Here is a 22,628-nt window from a genome sequence, read left to right on the forward strand (position 1 = left end):
GTACATGGTGCAAGCTGCTTACTTTTTAAACATAAGGAGCATTCATTCAAAAAAACAGAATATATGCTTCCAATTTTTTATCCAAAATATTTTATATAAAACAGACACAGAGAACATGAAAATAACAGAAACTAAACTGACTCCTGGCAATATTTAAAGGAAAATTCCACCAATTTAGTGGAAAAGAGAGTGGTAGAGAAAGGGGTACAGAAAGAGGGAGGGAAAGAGCATTAACTCTCCCTTGCAGTAACTGCTACATATCAGGTGCTCCATTGTGGGGTTCTGATTTCATAAAGGGTCCCCGCAGGGCAGAGGAAGGGATCCCAGACCAGGGAGGTAAAACAAATAATGTACAAATAATTTTGAACCACTGACTTGTCTTTTATCTTCTAACAACAGCCTCTAGAAAGACAGATCTCTCAGCCTGAACTGTAAGGAATTAGATCCAAACATTTGACTTACAGAACAGAACGTAGTTTCAGTGCAGGAACAGTCAGTCCATTCACTCAGCACGCACCTGAGAAGGATTAAATTGTACATTTAAATACGCAATAAATTATTCATTATATAAGGAATGTTCCCTGCGAGGCAACGGATCTCTCGCACAACAGAAGGCGGATTACGGCTCAGAAACACACTTGCTGCTCGGCACAAAATCACCTATATTTACAGATGCCGCAGAAGTGAATTTTTGACCCTTCTGCTACTTGTGGTGTAGGGATCTCTGCCAGAATTTCAAGCTGAATGAAGCAGTCACACTTAACCAAGCCCCGTTGTATTATATTTCCAGCTGATTAATACCTGTGTATCCAGCTTTTGTGAAAAAACTAATCCGAAGAGTGTGTATTGAGTATGAACACGTAACACACAGTTTGCAGTCAGGATGTTGTGCTCCTATGCAGTGCAGCAGTCTGAGGTTTGTATTGGTTCCTAGTGCAAAGTCTACGCCGGGCCCCCCACTTGCCTGTGGCTCCCCCATGTTTACATCCTTATAGTACGCCTCTTTATAAAAACAAAATGTTCACATATGACTAAGGCTCCAATTTTCAAGATTTTTGTAAGTGCTTTTCAGGACATCGAATGGAACCTTCATCATCATTTATTTATATAGCGCCACTAATTCCGCAGCGCTGCACAGAGAACCCACTCACATCAGTCCCTGCTCCATTGGAGCTTACAGTCTAAATTCCCTAACACACACACACACACACACACACACACACACACACGCAGACTAGGGTCAATTTTGATAGCAGCCAATTAAACTACCAGTATGTTTTTGGCACGTGGAAGGAAACCAGAGGAAACCCACACAAACAGAACATACAAACTCCACACAGATAAGGACATGGTCGGGAATCAAACTCATGACCCAAGTGCTGCGAGGCAGAATTGCTAACCACTGAGCCACCTTGCTGCCTCCTTGCTCATGGTTTCAAAACTACCTGGCCCTGTGCGAGCACAGCTGAAAATTAACATTACTATTAACATTTACTTATATAGCACCAGCATATTCCATAGCATGGTACAATTGATTCTAGTGTAACGTACCTAAAATAATAAATATATATATATATATATATATATATATATATATATATATATATATATATATATATATATATATATATATATATATATATATATATACACACACACATACACACACACACACTGCAAAAAAGAAAATGAGAAAATCTGGACGCAACAATGTTTTTCACAGCACTCTCCAGATACTTGCAGAAAAGCAGAATATAATTACACCAGGCGGATTATTTTCTAGCTGCTGTTATCTTAGATAAACACAGGAGATCATTGTTTTATCCCCCCCATAATTAGACAACAAAACACCAAATAACACGTTTTTTTTCCTACTGTTATCTTATACTTTAATAATGTGTTGGAATAATTTGAATTAAAGTCCTATTATTGCACTTTTATTACACTGTATTGATTGCTTAAGTTGGGGATGAATGTTGGAAAATTCCCGTGATCCATTCACTGGAGCGTTTTGGTGAAAGGCTTTCAAAACAGACAACAGAAGGTATCAAGTTCTGGAGAGCCGCTAAATGGGTCGGTCCGGCCATTTATGGTGGGAAACTAATTATTTTTATCTAAATACTATGGTGCAAGCAGGGTACTTAAGGCATTAATGTGCCTTCAATCTCTTTTGTTTAGGTAATTTCCTGTCTGACAAATGACTCAGTACAAGGAAAGTACTCATTGGAATTGCTCACCCCTGCCTTAGAAAACGGTTTCTTATTCCATATAGTAAAGCAGAAAAATAACAGTAGAGGACCTTAATAAGAGTGTGAACAGTGTGTACTGATCACTGTGCTCCTGTGAAACCTACTAAGTCTGTCAGCTTTCAGCACATTGGTTCAGAATGATCACATGGGATTAGCTTTGAAAGATCATCAGCTCACAGGACAGCCCAAGTATCCCCTACTATTACATTATTCAATTATATACACTACTAAGAGTTGTATGAAGTTGATTTCGCTCTAATGCCACTGCGGAGTAAAACTGTGCAACCACTCCTTAAGTTAGGCTACACACTGCAGGAAATATTCTAACGTTGCAATAATTTTAGCAATTTTACCAGTCACTGGAAGGAAAAAAAAAAAAAGTGCCGATCAGCCGATTCCTGTGTATACACTATTGCAGTTTTACACGATTACCGTCAGATCTGTGCTCTTTATCGGTCATAAACATCGGCTGAAAAGATCCCGACTCTACACACTCCATAGAGATCTATTGACACTGCCGGTCCTGAGTGCATACACACTGCAGAATTGGAACGACATTGCTCCATCGTTGAACGAGATTTTTTTAGTTCAGTTTAAAAATCTCGTTCAACAATACGATGAGCTTTGGAATGTCAATTGTTCATTGGCCCGATATCACATTAGTGTGCACACTGCAGCAATCAGTCATTTATCATCTGATTGGCCGGATAACAAATTAGAATGTATCCGACCTTAAGAAGGAAAGATAATTTCAGGGCCAAGAAAGGAGGACCTATGTTCTACATGTAGTTCACTCACATCTGGTCTTTGTAACAAGTACATCGGCCATATTTTAGGTATTAATTGGCTTGTAATTAGTAACCAGCGCCAAACCTCAGATATTTTAGCACTAATCAATGTTTGTAAACTGGCCAAACATAGAGCCATTTCTATGCTACCCCCTGGAATTTGCCGCCTGAGGCATATGCCTGGTTACCAGACATTGTAAATACGGCTATGTATATTAGGCTGTATTATAATGTCTGTATTACCATCTGCCAAATTGTGTGCGTATATACCATTGTAACTATTGGGAAATATAGAAAGATCACAAGTTGCCACAGAGGTGTATTATACAGTGACCTATCTGGTTTAATCAATGCAACTGAACATGGGGTGCAATCTAGGAATCTCTAGAAGCCAGTGACAGATTCCCATCCTCTAAAGAAAGGTCATACGGCTCTAGAATAACAAGGCGTGTCTATCATCTACGGCAGCACAAAGAGAGGGGATTTTATTACCAGAAACCAGACCACAAAAGGATATCAACAAAAAGGCATTGATGAAAACGCATAACTGCAGTGCACTCTATTATAAAGAGCCATTTTCATTTATTTCTGTAAGTGGGCAAAGCTGAAAGCCCCAGACACCCAGATACATTCCTTCCGGCAAGTCCGAGCACATACGGATTTATTGCTTCCTCCAAGGTGAGACTGTTTTGTGGGTCAAGCCGAGGAGATTAGCAGTCTTGGGTTTGATGTATAGCCTCCACGCTGCCACCCTCTAGTGCCTTTTAGATATGCAGGAGTTAAATGATTTAAACAGTAACACAGAGCAGAAACCAGAGTCCATTAAACTGGCTCACAGAAGCTTAGGGAAGATCTAAAGTCAGAGCTACTTTCTTTATCTTGATCATCAGCAGAAAATGTCAAAATTGTGATTGAGATCCAGTCAAGGATGAGTTTGATAAATGTAAGGGAAGAGCAAAGGTCAGAACTTTGTTTAGCTTAATTCTTTCACTGCTTGAGGGGCTTTTAGAGAAAAGTGCTAAATCCTCACTGCCAGAACCTTACTGACTTATCACATTACTACTGACTGTAGGAAAATAAGGCCTATACCAGTGTTGGCTAACCTGTGACACGCCAGGTGCTGTGAAACTACAAGTCCCAGCATGCTTTGCCAATATATAGCAGCTTATTGCTGGAAGGGTATGCTGGGGCTTGTAGTTTCACAACATCTGGAGTGTCACAGGTTAGCCAACACTGGCCTATACAGACCTCTGACTATACTCTACCCAAATTCTGGGTAGTTCTCCCGGAAGAGTATGACATCTACCCACCAGCGTCGCGGGGGTCCAAATGACATAATTCACTGAGCCCCGCCCTCACACCTCTCTCCCAGATCTCCATTTAAAAGTTGACAAGTATGTTGTACCTCAGTAATGGGCAACCTGATAAAGCACTGTGCACATTATCCTTAATCTCAGTAATAGGTTAAAACAATATATTCAATCAGAGAAAGAGACACCTGTCTGTAATAAGGTATCAGCAGACATTTTAAACAAGTGTTACAAGTTATAACAAACACATCTGACAATACCCCAGAAAGACCTAATACCATTATAATGGAATTATTGTGTTTTCATTTCTTTTTCTTCAAGGATGCTTCCGTTATAAAGCCGAGAGCGGAGGCAGAAAAGTGTGGCTCTGCAGCTGTCGTGGAACTACAAATCCCAGCATGGCCTGCCAGAGACCATGCTTTAATAACCGTGAATTAGAGAGAGGGCACTGTATACAGATACACGGTAAAACGTCATTTAGGATTTCAGCACCTGAACGACTTTCTCAATCTCCTTGTTCTTATGAAGCGCTCGAGTTCTTATTTTCTAATACATTTTTCTTCTTATTACATAACAAATGCTTTTTAGCAATTTTGTATATAGTGTCTGCCCTCTGTGGGAAAAAACCTGAACAAAATATTTTACTCCCCCTTAAACAGCCGCACCCGCCCGCAGAGAGAGAACAGTATTTATGAGGGGATTTAGACTTTTACAGAGGTTTAGTATTTTTTATACAGCGGTTCCCAGACTTGAAAAGCTGCAATAATCTATATTTATATATGACCTTTAAGTGTTACTTTTATGCCATTATCTAATACAGGCTAAAAGCTTTACAAATTAAGGAAAAGATAACGTAAGGCGTCCATGCACGCCGCAACATCATACTAACAGGTATAACTCAGAAGAAGGCGCCGCAGAGACCCATCAAGCAGCTAGTAAGGGCATAATAGTCAAAACAATCCCATTCATAAATTATACTAAATAAGTTTTGCACCTAGGAATAGCTCCCCAAAAAAAAAATACAATTTTGGGCATCCCCCCAAGATATTTTTATTTCCAGACTTGAAGACATCTGAAGGAATTCACTTGGACAGGTCTACGCTTCATGTCCACACTCAGATCACTTTAGCCAATTTGTATATGTCCTTGTGCAACATTTATTAAATGCCTGGCTTTATTTTATTAGCTGCCTTCTGTGTCGTCATATTACCCAGAAAAGTTTTCCTTACCCTTGGATAGAACGCGGAGCTGCTACAACTGTATCCAATGCATGAACCAGAGCATAGCCGAGTAGTATCACAGGACAACAATAATACAGAGCTCTTCTAGGGGATACAAATGTATAGCTAGCCTCCACAGAGGAAATCTAGGAAGAAAGAACAACGTGTTTAGTATAAGTGGCGGGAGGGTGCATACAAATCAATAAATTCAAGTCGTCTGAAGGTGGAATACCCCTAGACTGTAACTGAGCCCATTCTACTTTACAGTGTGTATGGCCCGACATTTCAGCATTACAAAGCCGAATGCTATTAATGCTATACCTGTCTATCATTATGTCATTTACATAAATAAGAATTAAGGAGCGGTGGAGAGCAGCCGTCATATAAGAACTGACAGCTCTGACTACATAATGTGCAGTAAGTCATCCAGCATATTCAAGTCTACATGGAGCACTGGGGGTACGTAATGGTAAATGTCACTATGACAGCACATGTGGGATGTACACAACTGTAAACATGAGTGTTGTTAGGTGTATTTATCATTATTACTCGTTGATCTTTGATTCATCTAGAGGCGTTTACCTTGTGATGTCAATTTGAAGAGATTCTCATATCACTACTCTGCGAGGCTGGAGGACTGTGCTCTTTCTGCTTCCTACATCTCAGTCTGCAGTTCCTCCATCACCCTCCTCACATTATAACACTCACCTGCACCCAGCTCTCACAAAGTGGACAGCTCGCTGCCTCCAGCAAGATCAGCAAACTCACAGCCACGATTTAGGACAGTTGGACACGCCCCTTTCTCACAGTGTCCCGATTCCACAAATTGGAATGTTGGGAGAAATGCCCTGAAGTATCCTGGGCTGCTGTGAACATTCCGATGATATGATTGGCTGCCGACTGTTCTATCCACGGCCACTACAAAACAAAGAAATTGTTCTGGTTTGTCAAATGCACTTGTGCCCCATAGATGTGTGTCTAGGCAAGTTTAAAAAATATATATAAAACACTGTTTACTAAACATGAATGCAAACACCACTAAGAAAAAAAAAAAAAAGGATAATATTATAAATTATTATAAATGTAAGAAACAAACAAGAAACAATCATTATTCCATAAAACTGCCCGAGGACAAATGAAGTAATTGTAAAGTCATATTCTAGAACAGGCCTGTCCAACCTGCGGCCCTCCAGATGTTGTGAAACTACAAGTCCCAGCATGCCCTTCCAGCTATCAACAGGTTGTCTACTGGCAAAGCATGCTGGGGCTTGTAGTTTCACAACATCTGGAGGGCCGCAGGTTGGACAGGCCTGTTCTAGAACAATGAACAGAATTGCAACGTCATTTTATGACTTTAAAGGTGAAATATATTCCAAGTAAGAAAAATGGGTGTGATTTGGATTACCACAAACACATGTTTAAAAGCATTCACGTTTATAGAATCAGTGAACAGATCACACAATAAAACTATGGCACACATAAACCTTGATAATTAAAGTGACAGTTAGGTGAAAGCACGTTTGCAGTATAAATCTGCAAACAACAAAATCTAAATAGACAAGGTATCTTATTGTAAGCATGTAAACCATTTAATAAATAAAATAAGCATTATTGGGGAGTCTTATTAGCATTATTTATATCAAATATTAAGGAAACCGAACCCTCACTTTTATAGAATTTGTCATTCTCACTACCAAAAAATAAAACTGTGCCCCTTTTTTTACTCCACTTATTTCCACGCCATTTGAGGGCCAATTGAATCTTCCATTAATCTTGCTGCATAGGACCAAATGAGCCTTATGAAGAAATTTCAGATTAAATAACTGTGCCTAAAACAACATCTGTAATACTGTATCCTTTGGATAACAGGGAATGAATTGAAATTAAATCATTATATGAGGTAAATAATTTTTTTTCAAGGTTTGACGAGTTAATCCAAAGCACAGGCAAAAGAGTATATTTATGACAGGAGATGAGAATATAAATACTTGAGGGTAAGTGAGAGATACCCTTTGAATAGAACTTTTAGTTGGTCTAGACCACGTAACTCCTCCTACGGCAAATATGCCGATTTCAGCCTCGTACAGCAAACATGGATGGAGGCCAGGAGCAGGGAGTAATGGCGGGAAGATTCATCACAGTAGGGGATGAAGGGAACTTTCAGGATCCATATTTGCAGACAAGACGGGTGACAAAGCCCAGAAGAATGTATTGCTCACTGGCTGTTTATATTTGAATAGATTCCAAGTCGTTTGTTTACTGGAATCAATAAAAAGGAACAAACACATAAAAAGGTGCAGGCAGCAGCTCTGAAAATGGAGGCAGTGAGCGCCGAGTCCCTGTTTTTATGTATTCACAACATGCATAAAATAAACCTTCTACTGCATATTAGATACTGTCCTTACCAGTTCCGTGGCAATAATAAGTTATTAATTATTGAATGAGAAGAGCATTTAAAACCCAATAGTGTGTGTGTGTGTATATATATATATATATATATATATATATATATATATATATATATATATATATATATATATATATATATATATATATATATACACACATATACACACACACAAAATAAATGTATATATAAATATATATAGCAACAAGTTCAGATGCTTTGGCTCAGCAACAAGAGACATCGTCAGGACCCTTACCAAAATTTGGGGGTGGCAGAGTCAATGTTGCTCCCACCCAGATCTCTAAACCAAGCAGGCGCTCTCTAGTACAGGAACAGAACACCCATTTTTAACACAGTACGGGAGATCGTTCAGCACATAAAATTATTGACTGGAAAATTGGGACAAATTAAGCCATGCCCTCTCCTACCCACCAATGCCATGGCTACTCCCTGGCAAGCCCACACCCATCTCTGAAAATCAGGAGTCTTCGTTAGAATTTAGGACTCAGTGGAGGTTTTAGTTACCACCATGGGGCATATTTACTAAACTGCGGGTTTGAAAAAAATGGAGATGTTGCCTATAGCAACCAATCAGATTCTAGTTATTTATATATTTACTCCCAAACGCCCCTTGGTCCCATATGTTGTAAGCTTCCCAGCAGGGCCTTCTGACCTCTCTGTATGTATTACCCAGTATTGTTTTATTAATGTCTGTTCCAAATTGTAAAGCGCCACGGAATTCGTTGCCGTTATATAAATAAAATATTGTTGAGAATGATGTTTGGTTGCTATAAGCAACATCTCCACTTTTTCAAATCCGCAGTTTTGTAAATATACCCCCATATCTTAACTAGATGCTGTACCAAAGTCCATAAACACAGCTAGGATGACTTCATTTTTTGGAATTAGTTTAAACCACGCCCGTTTGACCCCAGAACAGTAAGTTTTAGATTACATGACTTGACAGGATTCTAAAATGTTGTCCATTTTAATAGAATGGGAAGATCAGGTATATAACTTTTCAAGTCACTTTTGGGCATTCTTACAGACTCACAGCCCATTGTGTAATTATTCCCCCCTTCTTTCTTCTTATGTAAAGCGAATATTTTACACAACAATATACCCAGGATCCTCAGGCTCTACCCTATATATGAGCTGATATTTACACACTGCATTGTGTCCGCAGGTGGACTGTCCCAACTCTGGTTTTGTGACCCCGGCTCCTTGCCATATATCAGTGTTTAGTCATTCCTCTCCAGGTAATCTGTCACCACAGCAACCAGGAAATATGGTCTCCGCACTAATAGTTGCAAACAAACAGCAGAATGGAGACATCTTTATTAAGCTACAACTTTTGACCAGAGACATGGGAGTACTTGTGTTGTATAGAACAGTAAGGGTTATACATAATACATTATAGTTTATTTTAAATGAGTACTGTTCTATTATAGTCTACCCATATGATCTATTTCACTCTTAAGAGTATTAAAGCAAACATGCTCTTTATGCACTAGGCTTCTTCCCCTCTGAAAGTCTGACTCTGAAGATGGGGTGTCAGAGTAGAGCGTAAGCTCCTGGGTCCAGTATAGAGCATAGTGCACAATTTTTGATAGTGGTGGTAATCAACCCAAAGACTGCATTTTTCATTTTTGGATGAGATTAGCCTTTAATAAGAATGAAAACAACAAAACTTGGTTTGGGGGTGAAGGGTGATAGTGAGAGACTAGCAGATTGAGAGTACCGAGGAAAAAAGCTCCCTTCTATTTGGAAAAACAAATATACCACTTCAGAGTACAAAAGAGTCTTATTATATTAAGCATATGTTATTATCGTACAGAGTAAAAATATCATTTATTTGAAAAGGTTTTGCTTGGGACGGCCAGTGTAGTTTTGGTTACATGAAATCTGGCCACTAGCTGGCCATGTTCTGTAGCTTATAGGCCTGTAAATATACATAATCATAAATTATTATTAATGAATGATGGTATATAGTTACATAGTTACATAGTTGATGAGGTTGAAAAAAGACACCAGTCCATCAAGTTCAACCTATTTTGGATCTCCTGCGATCCTGCACTTATATTTGTAATTAATCCAGAGTAGGCAACCGCCCATCTGTTTCAATTTTAAAAATCCCCCCCAGACTCAATATTGCAATCCAATTTTTACCCTATATCCACTACTATCCTTTATTTTAAATTAACGGTCGTATCCCTGGATACACCTTTCCGCTAAAAATTTGTCTAACCCTTTCTTAAACATATCTATTGAATCTGCCATCACAACCTTCCCTGGCAATGAATTCCATATCTTGACTGCCCTTACTGTAAAGAACCCCTTCCTTTGCTGGTTGTGAAATTTCCTCTCCTCTAACCTTAGGGGATGACCACGTGTCCTGTGTATGGTCCTTGGGGTAAAAAGTTCCCATTAAAGCTCTCTGTATTGACCCCTAATGTATTTGTACATAGTAATCATATCTCCCCTTAGACGCCTCTTTTCTAAAGTAAACATGCCTAAACTGGCTAACCTTTCCTCATAACTTAATGACTCCATACCCTTTATCAATTTTGTCGCCCTTCTCTGAACCCTTTCTAGTTCCAAATTATCTTTTTTATAGAGTGGTGCCCAGAACTGTACTGCATATTCAAGATGAGGTCTTACCAATGATTTATACAGTGGCAAAATTACACTGTCTTCCCTTGCATCTATGCCCCTTTTTATGCATGCCAATACTTTGTTTGCCCTTGCAGCTGCTGCTTGACATTGAGCACTATTGCTAAGTCTACTGTCTACGAGCACTCCCAAATCCTTTTCCATTATAGATTCTCCCAAATTAATTCCATTTAATTTATAGATTGCGTTCTTGTTTTTGATCCCTGAATGCATAACCTTACATTTATCTGTGTTAAACCTCATATTCCATTTAGCCGCCCAATCCTCCAGTTTATTTAAGTCTCTCTGTAGAGAAGCTACATCTTGCTCTGATTTTATTACCTTACAGAGTTTAGTGTCATCTGCAAAAATAGAAACTTTACTCTCTAAACCATCACCAAGGTCATTAATAAATATATTTAAAAGGAGTGGTCCCAGCACGGAACCTTGAGGAACTCCACTTAAGACCTTTGACCAATTAGAAAATGTTCCATTTATCACAACTCTCTGTTCCCTATTCTCTAACCAGTTTTCGATCCAAGTACAAATTTTGATTTCTAGACCCAGTTCCCTTATTTTGTAAACCAACCTCTTGTGTGGCACTGTATCAAAGGCCTTTGCAAAATCTAAGTAGACCACATCTACTGTCCTGCCCTGGTCTAAGTTCCCACTAACTTCCTCGTAGAAACTAATTAGATTAGTTTGACATGACCTATCCCTCACAAATCCATGTTGATTCCCACTAATAATTTTATTGCGTACCAAGTAATCCTGAATACTGTCCCTTAAAATACCTTCCAGTAGTTTCCCCACTATTGATGTCAGGCTTACAGGTCTATAATTCTCTGGTTGTGATCTCGTCCCCTTTTTAAACAACGGCACCACATCTGCTATTCGCCAATCCCTTGGTACTGAGCCTGATGAGATTGAATCTCTGAAAATTAAGAATAGCGGTCTAGCTATTTCCGAGTTTAATTCCATAAGGACCCTTGGGTGTATGCCATCTGGACCTGGAGCTTTATTTATCTTAATATTCTTCAGTCGCCTTTGGACTTCTTCCTCTGACAACCAAGTATTAATTAATGGCATGGTTTCATTTCCATTTTTATGTATTACTCCTGCCATTTGTTCCTCTCTGGTAAATACTGAAGAAAAGAACGTGTTTAATATCTCTGCTTTTTCCTTAGTATCATTTATCAATTCACCCATCTCACTTCTTAGTGGTCCTATATTATCTTTTTTAATCCTTTTGCCATTTATATACTTAAAAAACTTTTTGGGGTTTGTCTTACTTTCTTTTGCAACGTGCCTTTCATTTTCTAATTTAGCCAATCTAATTTCCTTTTTGCATGTTTTATTACATTCCTTGTACCTATGGAAGGACTCCTCTGACCCTTCAGACTTAAACAATTTAAATGCACGCTTCTTCCTTTGCATTTCTTCCCTTACCTTTTTATTTAGCCACATTGGTTTAGACTTAATTCTTTTACATTTATTTCCTATAGGAATGAACTTATACGTGTATGTTTCCAACAACATTTTAAAGACAGCCCACATTTCTTCCGTATTTTTTCCTTCAAAGGCTTTGTCCCAGTCTATGCTCTTTATAGACTCCTTTAGCATATTAAAATTTGCCTTTTTAAAGTTTAAAGTCCTAGTTGATCCCTTATACTGTTGTTTCTGGAAACTAATTTCAAATGAGACCATATTATGATCACTGTTTCCCAAGTGCTCCTTTACTTGAATATTTGATATTACGTCTACATTGTTTGTTATTACTAGGTCCAGTATAGTCCGGTTCCTAGTTGGTTCCTCAACTAATTGGGACATGTAATGGTCTTTTAGCGTGCTCAGAAACCTATTTCCCCTAGCTGTACCGCAGGTCTCAGTACTCCAATCAATGTCCGGATAATTAAAATCCCCCATAATTAAAATTTGACCTAGTTGTGTAGCCTTTTCAATTTGCTGTAGAAGTTGGGCTTCCTCAATCGTACTAATATCTGGCGGTTTATAGCATATCCCTATCAGAAACTTCTCTGAATATGGTCCCTTAAATATTATTGTAACAAAGTTATCTGTACATAAATGAGCCTCAGGTCCAAAATAATGATAATATTCTGCAAGTTTATGTAACCCATAGCATCCAATAAGAGCTTTGCTTTTATTTTCTATAGTCTACTAAAGAAAGGACAACTAGAATCTGATTGGCTGACACGGATCATGGCACTTTATTTAAAGCTACCTGCAAAACTATTTATTTTCTGTCCGTCAGATCACAGAGGGTTTTTCTCTCTCTCTCTTTAATGCTCCCCTTGTTAGTTCCAGTCTGATTGCCCTTCAAGACAGCAGAGGAAAACAAACAGGTTCAGGACACAGAACAAACACAGCGGAGGAGACTGCAAGCTGATCTAAGAGGGAGGTTTAAAAACTGTCACTATACATTGTGTGGGGTTGTCCTCAACGCACAGACACACAAAACACCTGTGTGCTGTTTACTTAACATCACTCTGCTCTTTTGTTCGTATTTCAACACTTTCAAAATTATTGATCTTGACTTTTGAAATTCCTTCGGAAAATAAAAAGCTATTTAGAAGCGGCCCACAAGCCGGTTGGCGCTTTGTCGGCCATAACGGGAGTTGCAGTTTGATTAATCATCATGTTACAAAAAGACAAAATATAATTGGCAAACAAAACTGTATTTCCTTTATAGGCAGAGCTGAAGTTACCACTTGGCAACCTAAGGTGGTCGCATAGGGAGCGCCTAAATCACTGAGTGTCTTATTCACCGAGGTACACAAAACAAACGTAAAGTGCACCTTTTTTAAAACAAAACAAACCACACACTAGAAGTGGATCTGAATAAATGTCATATTGAATACGGGTCTATATACGCTCTGCATATACGGCACTTGCTGTGTTGAGAAAGACACAACACACTGCAGGGGATATACAATATATATGCAATATAAAGTCCCAGGAGAATGCACAGAAAAATAAAAAAAAGTATTCAGTTATTGTCACCTGTTAATAATATAATCATTAAGAAAAAAAACCAAATACATTTATTGAGATGTTCTCAATGCATACTGTATATAAAATGACTTTTTACAGTTGCTCCTAATTGCAAACACGTTCTGGCATGTATACGCATCCGTCATCACTATCACTCGGCACCTACACCTGCCCTGTAGCTGGAGCGAGTGATATGGCTGAAAATCATGTACCGTAGAGATGCACAGGGGGTGAATCGGATGGATGTGCGTAGGTTCAAACCTGGCACGGACTTATTGTAATTGCATGTGCACCTTCCCTCCCCCATTTCCGCCCATGAAATCGTAGCCCTGAAGTGTCCTCTGCCTTCGAAGATGAATTAGAAGCACTTACACTTACTGGCAATTCTGCACGTTCAGGCACTTACATTCCTAAGTGAACCAGGCCCGGCGTGTATGTTTATTTTTCCTGTGGCGCCCCCACACTAGAGCCCGGTTGCTGGCACGGAAGACCAGCAGATGACAGCTTTTTAGCTACGAAGCCGCCGACTACCGCCCCTTCATCCCAATGATACACTGGGAGTATGGTGCTGGGCTATGATGTCACATCCTCGCTCCACATCTGGGTACAGAGGAGCAGAGGAGGTTGGCCAACCCCACTTGCTCTACACAAAACGTAAGAGGTGGGAGGAGGGTGAACAAATTTTCATAAACACAGGATTTCACCACAATCATAGACAAGTGTTACTGATGACAGCCTTGCAAGGGAAAACGCACGATTTGCAGAGGGGAGTTTCCACACCACGGCACCAGTGGGCGTGACCCGCATGCATGGGGGCGTGGCTATAATATTAGACAGTGCTTGGCTGCTCTCCAAATCTTCCTGTCCTCATAATATACATGGGCAATGCTGCGTGCACGCACTACTGGCAAGGTCCGGTCACCTCAATTATACAGTGCCCCAGGCTTGGACGGGGGTTTCCAGGCACTAGGACCCCCCCTCGGTTTGCCTATGCCTTGTATAAGTGAAGTTTATTGGATTCAGGAAACAAGACCCATCTCAAAAGGAGGTTTGAGTAGAGAATGTGATTTCAGTGAATACTTGTAACATCTGTCTGCTACATGTTTCTAATATGTTTCCGTACTTTATTTACTGACAATTTATATTATTTGTATGGCATTCAGTATTTGATGATTTATTGTTAATATATTCTTACCAAGTCTGTTACACTAATTAAGTAACAATGTGTTTTTTTCGTGTGTGTGTGTGTTTACTGGTGCACTTAGATTTGATATGATTTTATAGTGGACAAGTACAAATAGAATAGCTTGATTAGTGTAATAATAATTAGTGTAATAATAGTAACATTTTAATACTTTAATATTAATAGTTTACAATCATAAGAACTATTCTAGTTGCCACCAAATGCACAGTTATAGAATATATGAAGGGAAATAACTACTTACATTGTTACAATAATATGCATCCGGTTTGGTACTTCACTGTGTATGCACTTCCCCCATTTTAGGCTGGATACACTACAGGTTTTTCAGACAACCATTGGGTCAATCGAGCAGTAAACGACCGTTCGGGCCAATATCGCATTAGTGTGTATACTTAAACGATGAACGAACGTTCCAAAGTACTGATCATCGTTTCATTTGATTGCTCAGCACAACTATAAATCTCGTTCCAATCCTGCAGTGTGTACGCACTCCTGATAAGGATCTCCATATTTTTACAGAGTCACAATCTTTTCAGGCAAAGGTTATGACAACTGAAGAGCACATATCTGAGGGTAAATCTTGTAAAACATGTATAGTGTGCGCAGAGGAATCGGCATGCTAATAGATACTTTTTTCCCAGTCGTTTATAAAATCGCTGTAGATAACTAGGCACCAAAGCGAACTTATAATCAATCATTGAGAAACATTTTATAAGTAAAAACCATCAGCTGATAACCTTGGATCAGATTTGTGTATAACTAGTTGGTAATTAAGAAACTCTGCATCGATTTGAAGATCAGGACATGTTGGAACCACCAGCATTTCTAAGCCAGAAGTCACAAGGAACCGGCCACAACAAGACGGATGAGTAGGGGTCAGCTCAACGCGTGAACATTTTTTGCCATTGCCACAGGGAGTTCAGGTGTTTGACCCCTCCATGAAGGCCGCAGTAAATTATTTAATTTGTAACCAGGGTGTAAAGTAATTGTTTAAATTATCAGTGTGTAGACAGGTAGAAGACAAATGGTAACATGGATGGAATGTTCAGTGCTCAGTTGTGTCGTCAGTGCTACAATTGTCTTTGTAGCGAGGAGAACACATACAGAGATGGAACGAACATAGGAAGAGAGTCCAGCAAAGAAACCATATATGTATATGTTGAGTTGAATGCAGCTCAAGACGCATCCAGATCAAAACCAGTGGTATTTGCAGCAGACGTACAATTGTGTATACTAGCGGCCCATGTTAGCATACAGATGTGGCAGGAGAGTGTTAACAGCAAATGCTAAAGTTGCATTATCCTAAATGTACACAATATAATAATTTCATGAAGTGCCAAACACAATATTGTCTTGCTAATAATTTGCTTAAGTCGCATCTTCAATATAAAATATAATTAAATGCAAACACATCCACATTTCTTATTTCCTCCTTTAGAAATCAAATGGGAATCTGAATAACTGCAGCGGTGCAAATAATCATCATTGGATATAACTGCACCAGCTCTCCAGCACCCGCATTAATGTGTCGCAATTAGGTGAACACGCCTTTACTGTACTTTAATTATGCTCGTCCACCCCCATTCTGCCCTTCTAGGGGTGCAAGTCAATGGCAAAAATCTATATAAGGACGTAGATTTTTGGTGAACATCTGCAGCACGAAAATAAGTACCTTACACACGAAGATTAACGAACCACCAACTCCGTAAACTGCTGAAATTCCTTTCAGATTAAATTAAAAAATAATCTACAGATGCCCAGAGAATGCCATATATTTGCATTATGTTATAAAGCCGGGCTAATCGCTGCGATAATGTTGGCATTATGTACATGCACCCAGGAGACTTCTGCAGCCTGGAAGAACTTAATATATGCATAAGAAAACAGTTTATCTTTACACATTTATGTGGCGTACAGAAAATACTTGGTTTAAAAGGCTGGACGGAACTTTTCACAGAATAGGCAATTACCAGCTCTCAAAGCAAATAGCACCGTGTACAATAAGTGGCCTATTCTTATTCCAGTCACTCTCTTAATCAGGGCAGAAATGAGCGTACATAATGTGCCCATAATGAGGGCAATCACAAGTGTGACAGTGAATATACACTGATTGGAATGGCTGCCTGTTCTCACTCACTAGCTTTTGACATCAGGCGTGTCTAGCATGTACATGTCCCCAATGATAATCCGAAACGTAGCTAAATAAGCTTGGCGAGGAAAGTGAGCGCAAGAGAGAAACGTCCTGCTCTAAATACATTAATTAGTACATTCTGGGCAATTTGGACACAAGTAACAAATTAGAACCTTATTCAATAGCGGATCATGGGGCAGAGCAGAGAATACTCTTGCCATCCTTTATACGAGAGCCTGACACACATGTCAATGAACCAATCTCACATATAAGAGACCGTCAGCGTTGGTTCGGCTCGATAACCAATCCCTGGAGCGACGATATCTCAAATGTGTGATCCAGTTATGCTCTTGCTCCCATCTCGTAAGTAGAACATTATCACACACTGAAATTGAATCATGTTGACAAGTCTGTCAATAGATCTAACAACTGGGATTATGAAAAGACATCTTTTTTTACACATATATTCTGTTGCCGCTTCCAATACATTTGACCACTATTGCGTTGATTGGCTACAGCTTAGCTTAGCCCGGGGAATGATCCAATGCTCTGATTGGCTATAAGTAAAGCAACTTGTAGCCAATCAGAAAAATCACTGCATTTAAGCTGGGTACACACTACAGGGTTTTTGTCCAATAATCGGCTCAACCAGCCGACATACGACCACTCGTTCAAAAGTCGGGTCAGTGTGTGTAGTGACACGATGGTCGAAAGTCTGCCCAAATGGACGATTGTCGCCTCATTTGGTTGGTCGTACCGTTTAATATTTTCATTCCAATTTCGTTTCCGTTGTGTAGTGTGTATAAACTTCCGACCGATCCACAACAGTGAGTACGAAATTGCAATCATTGCTCACGACAACATGGCTGTAAAAAGTCGCTAAAGGGACGTCCGCTCTTCCCTTTATCTTCTAAAACAAGGCTAGTGTGTATGCAGTCCATGGACCGAGAGATCGGACCATCGATCGGCATAAAAAGTTGGTGGGAAATTCTGTAGTGTGTACCCAGCTTTAGTTAGCTATAAGTAACATTGTCACTTTCACATTCTGTTGTTGGGGAAAAAGCAAATACAATAGAACATCCCCCAATAAAATGTGCTTTCAATTCAAACACCTCCAGTTACCCGATTCCAGAGGAATGATCATTGATAGGTGGAGTATAAAGCTAGTATGGACATTATACACATATATATATATATATATATATATATATATATATATATATATATATATGAGAGAGAGAGAGAGAGAGAGCGCGAGAGAGATCTATCTCTATCTATATATCTATATAGTCACAATCTTTACAACAATCTGAACAGTAAGCTACTCCATTGCTGTAATATGCAGCTTTTCAGGACATCAATGGCTGAACCTCACTCAGCAAAACCTCCCAGCACTTAAACATATCTGCACACTGCTTAAATGTTTCAGTCACCGACTGGTCACATGTTATTAAAGGTATGATGAATGAGTCACTGGTAACAAGAGGGCCAGTGTAAGGCAGAATCTCTCTCCAGCAAGTATAAAGTTTGTCTTTCATTACTATCTTATACAGAGTGGACACAAGGGCCAATTATAATTTTTTTAACCTTAAAATTACCTCCGACACACTGGATTAAAAAGGGGCCCGATATTACTATGCTTAAACAATGAATTAAACACAGAGTACGTCCATTTAACAAGAGACATGACACAGATGACATATACTACACATAAAATCCAAAAATGACGTTATCATATATGAAGCACGAAGGTAATACGACAACACTGGCCACGCCCATACGTCGGCTGAATACAAAAGAAGCGTTTATGTTACCTAGGAGACTGCAAACCTCCCCAGTGTGTGTTATTCAAAATGTTCTATAGGGTTCGGTTTATTTGTGTAGAACATTTGCATCATGGGAAACAATATTCTCTCCCAGCTTTTATAGGAACACGTTACGCTCGACCTACTGGCGCCAGTGAGAAAGAAGTCAAACAGTGAAAAAAATACAATCAACAGGGAAAATAAAACTTTGATTATTGATGTGTTTTCTTAACACAAAGCAGAAATCCTCCCACAGCAGAATGTATGGTCACAAACCAGCCCCAGATTTGTTTGGCAAGAGGGAGAGTCCGACTCAAAGAAATGTTTCATCATCGCAGAAAGTCCTATGGTGCTGTATGTACAATTAACCCTTCCACTACAGCTAAATACCACTCTTGGCTGATTCCTGGCGTAAGACAGGATGGCATGAAATCCGCTGTACACGAGTCAATTTACTCATGGGTATAACAGTAACACTTGGTACAAGTAACGAGAGCAGCCATTTTCCTTTAGTTGCGACAGATAGGCTTTGGCTTGTGCAATAATCACATTACACACAGTGCGACTGAACAGGAGCATCATGCAGGCTTTATGTCAGAGGAACAGTCACACAATATACCTCCCAATATTTCAAAGGGCCAAGTAGGAAGACTTAATGTACAACCATTAACTGCACACAGTGGAGGCAGCCATTTTGAGAGCTGCACTGGTATGCATCAGATTGCAGCCAATCATTTCACTAGAAAGCAGTGACATCACAGCATGAGGCACAAACACATTACCACAGCACTAACGCTCACACGATTACATACATGACTCAGTGATGTCACTGGTTCCGCAGAATCCATAGGCCGCATTCTCATGGATATTGGTTCAGTAAACAAAATGGCGTGCTTCGCTGTGCAGGTGACAGGTATAGTTAATAAAATAGATGCAGATTTCAGAAAATGCTACTTACTATACTCTGCTATGAATACAAAGCACTACAACAGGTTCAAGTGAATCCTGCTATGCATTTTGCATCTAGACAGGTATTAGCGGCAGTATATTCACACATATCTCACATATTAGTTCCAAAATAGGGGCAATTGCACAAAGAAAAAGGGACTGGGTATTTGAGTTCAGCTCAAAAGATGGTATTAGCTTCCAAAACGAGGACTTCCAAAATACAGAACAATGTTTTGAAAATAATGCTTATTTATGTAGAATATCAGTAGACACCTTATTTATTTACAAACATGTATTATATATAAACTGCTAGCATACTCCCCAGTGCTGGACAAGACAGTATTAACAAACAGACAGCGAGCTAATAGGGTCCTGGTCGCCCACCCAGACAAAAATATATAAGAATTATCTGCAAAGACTCCTGTGCAAGTATCCATCCGATAGATCTGTGCAGCTCCTCTGGTTTTGCTGTAAGAGCAATTTAAACATATATCATCATCATCATTTATTTATATAGCGCCACTGATTCCCAGCGCTGTACAGAGAACTCACTCACATCAGTCCCTGCCCCATTGGAGCTTACAGTCTAAATTCCCTAACACACACACAGACGGGAGAGAGGGAGAGGGAGAGATGGGTTAATATTTATTTATTTTTATAGCAGCCAATTAATCTACTAGTATCTTTTTGGAGTGTGGGAGGAAACCGGAGCACCAGGAGGAAACCCACACAAACACAGGGAGAACATACAAACTCCTCACATATATATTAATGAAATATATTGACGCACGAGCAGTTAGAACTTTAATAAAGTAATATTTAGATGGTGAATAATATATAGTATAATGTGTAGGTTTAATACTTGTCACTGAGGCTTTCTGTGACCATATAAAAGGAGTGAAAGACAACCTTTGGTGGCCCTGTAATCTTCAATAGGAACACACATTACCCTTCACCAGGGGCCACAGGTGAAGGCTTGAGAGGTCTCAGGTGACTGCCTGATGTAGAGGCACAAGGATGTAGGCCGAGGTACAGTCTAATATTTGTAATAATTTACAGTATGGGTTGCATTATTCCTTCCACACGTTTTCATTATGAGCAATGTAATATATATGCTATCAAGACAGAGGAGAGGCCAGGAGGAGCGGATATTACATTTACAGAATCGAAAAGAAAATAATTCTTCTCCAATGGGAATAAAAACCTGCATGAAAGTAACAGCCTGTGTCAGCTCTTACAGCAAGTGACAGTGTGTAATGTAGTCAGTACACAGAACACCCAGCCTCCCCCAGAGAGACTCATCTGTCTGAGCCACTGCCAGACACCAGCAATAAAGGTCATAAAACTTAAACAGAGTTTACAATAGTTTACTTAATGTGCAGTGATCTTACACTAAGCACAAATTCTCAGGCTGTGTACAGTTAACACATGCAGCCAACTTTCCTGGGAAATGAAAAGTTGTAAACTAAGTGGAGCCCAGTACAACAATGTAGATTGTGTGTACACCCCTCACAATGCACAAGGAGCTTTCAACAGAAGTGTGTCACTTGTAGGGATGACATACAGGGCCCCGAATCTAAGTAATTTGGTAAATAGTGTGTTAGATAAAGATACACATTAGTGTCAATGCACCAGCAAGTGTCACACTGCACAAGTGACAACTCAAATGTACAATAATATATATATATATATATATATATATATACACACACAACCCATTATATATATACACATATATTATATATATATACACATATATATATATATATATATATATATATATATATATATATATATATATATATATATATATATATATACACACACACACACACACACCTCTGCATGGATAATGAAGTCTGTCTACTTTACAAATTTATACATACATTACTACTACATATATATTTTGTACAGTGCACCCAACATAGTATAGCTGTCAAGTGTCCCTAATTTACAATGGTAAATTGGTTATATTTGTCCCTGCAAGTGTCCTTATTTTGCAAACTGACCACCAGTACAATTTAATTACTTATCAATTCAATTCTCACTAACTATACTTGTAATACTGCACATGCCATGATGGGCATTTTAATGCACAAAGCAAATGCACAAGCATCAGAGTTTCTGCAAGTTATGCTACAATGTTACATCTCTAGGGCAGAAGTAGGAAAACTGTGAACCCACAGCTACTGTGCAAGTACCAGGCTAGCAGAATGGCAGTGCCTGCTGGGACTTGTTGTTCAATTTCCTCTGCTCTAGAAATAAACACCCAGTCACTGTCATAAATGTCCTTGGATGTAGGAGATCAGATATAACAGAAGATCGCTCTGTGTTCGTAACAAAAGAAAACAAAAAGCAACAACAATAAACTAATAATAAAACAACAACAACAACAATAATAATACAAATAAATAATAATAACAACATGAATTACTTTAAACACTGTCCAAGAATAAAACCTAACTGAATATCCAAAGGGATTCACTACAGTCCCACAAAGCCCACACTGCCTGTGATAGAGCCCTGCAGCCGCTGAGGTCACTGTCGTGGGGACCTGATGTCTACAACATATCAGACACAAAGAACACGCGTGTAAGTGATCCAGAAGCAGGTGGAGCGCAGTTACCTGGAGCGCAGATCCCAGGACGCGTCCGCCGGACTCTCTGCACCGAACGCAACTGCCTGATCCTGGTGCGCACTCTGTCTGCCAGCACCGGAGGCGGCTTCTGATTTGTCACGGACCTAGGTGGGCGTGATTACCGGACACACCCCCTGCATCTGGTTCCTACACGCAGACATACAGCAAGTATATTATATATATATATATGTATAAACCTTACTGCATTCCATGTACAGGGCTGGTGCATTGTTCTCCACTTCAGGCAACCTTCATATAAATAAT

The 22,628-nt window shown here is 39.3% G+C and overlaps 1 protein-coding gene across 2 annotated transcripts in view; it reads right to left on the reverse strand.

Moving 5' to 3' along the window:
* Positions 1-22,420, reverse strand: part of LYPD6B (LY6/PLAUR domain containing 6B) — a 46,954-nt gene extending 24,534 nt beyond the window's left edge. Inside the window, exons 1-3 of one of the 2 annotated variants that reach the window (XM_075180917.1) lie at positions 22,353-22,420; positions 6,276-6,485; positions 5,577-5,713 (exon numbers count right to left, since the gene is read on the reverse strand). The gene's annotated coding sequence lies outside the window, so the exon portion shown is untranslated. Of the gene's footprint in view, positions 1-5,576; positions 5,714-6,275; positions 6,486-12,868; positions 12,964-22,352 lie in introns of those variants that run through there. The other variant, XM_075180918.1, reaches the window with a different exon arrangement.
* Between the last annotated feature and the right edge of the window lie 208 nt (positions 22,421-22,628).

Source organism: Mixophyes fleayi, chromosome 7 (genome assembly GCF_038048845.1).
Source record: "Mixophyes fleayi isolate aMixFle1 chromosome 7, aMixFle1.hap1, whole genome shotgun sequence".
NCBI classification, from domain to species: Eukaryota; Metazoa; Chordata; class Amphibia; order Anura; family Limnodynastidae; genus Mixophyes; species Mixophyes fleayi.